The sequence below is a fragment of the Etheostoma spectabile genome, chromosome 2 (genome assembly GCF_008692095.1).
Source record: "Etheostoma spectabile isolate EspeVRDwgs_2016 chromosome 2, UIUC_Espe_1.0, whole genome shotgun sequence".
Classification (NCBI taxonomy): Eukaryota; Metazoa; Chordata; class Actinopteri; order Perciformes; family Percidae; genus Etheostoma; species Etheostoma spectabile.
In genome coordinates, this window is record NC_045734.1 from 23,661,707 (window position 1) to 23,662,718 (window position 1,012).

The window sequence follows — 1,012 nt, forward strand, 5'->3', positions numbered from 1 at the left end:
GTAAAAAAGCCGAAACTGGTCTACATTGGCCGATCTTTGCCAAATTTGGCACAGAATCTCAGAGCAGAAAGCCAAACAAGCATCTTAAGTTTCATGTGTATGGCATTTACTGTGGCAGATATATTGCAATTGCAAATTTCCCTTTTAAATACATTGAGTTATTGGCCAAGATATCATATGATATGTGTGTGGTAGCTAGCTAGGAAAATGAGTTTGGTCGTCAAATGTGCATACTTTAATGTAGTAAAATTCCTTCTATAACTTTCGGTCAGGTCCATCTGGAGATGCTATGTACCAGGTTTGGTGCAGATCAGTGGCACGGTCTAGGAGGAGTTTGAAAAAGTTGGTTTTACACATTGTACAATATGCAAAAAACGTTGAAGCAGAAATGGGCGTGGCCTATATCATGTGATTCAGCTTCATTCAATGAACACGTGGATGTAAGGTTTTCTAATGTGTGATATGTAACGTGGGAGTCAAAGGCAAAAAACATTATAGAGCCACCTAGTGGTCCACATGTGTAATTTATGTTAGTTGAGGTCCATGACCCCTTGTACATCTACCCTGGGAATTTAAAATTGCTCACATTAGTGTAAGTGGTGAAGTGCCAATTTTCATGCAGATTGGCCGTAAGGTCTGAGAAGAGTTTGGCAAAGTAGGTTTTTGATAAATTGCGATTTTTCACGTATTAAAGTCTAGGCGGAAATGGGTGTGGCCTATATCAGGAGACTCAGTTGTATCCAGGGAACACAAGAATATATGGTTTTTGAACGTGCAATGTACGGTTTGGGAGTTATGGGGTCAAACGCTGTTTTCTGCTATAGCGCCACGGAATTGGGTCAATTGTTGCAACTGAGGTCCTTGCAGTACTGTTTAGGCTGTAGCGGGAGTTTAAGGAGGAGAAGCCCTGCTGTGTGAACCGTGTAGCTTTGCTACCGCAGTTCCTACAGCCTCAAGCTTGAACCCCTAATAATGCCGAGAGGGGTTGTCAATTCAAAATGTCAAACTATAT

General features: G+C 41.4%; 1 protein-coding gene across 1 annotated transcript in view; it reads left to right on the forward strand.

Moving 5' to 3' along the window:
- Nucleotides 1-1,012, forward strand: part of xylt1 (xylosyltransferase I) — an 82,707-nt gene that overhangs the window by 45,216 nt on the left and 36,479 nt on the right. The gene's annotated exons all lie outside the window — the stretch shown is intronic.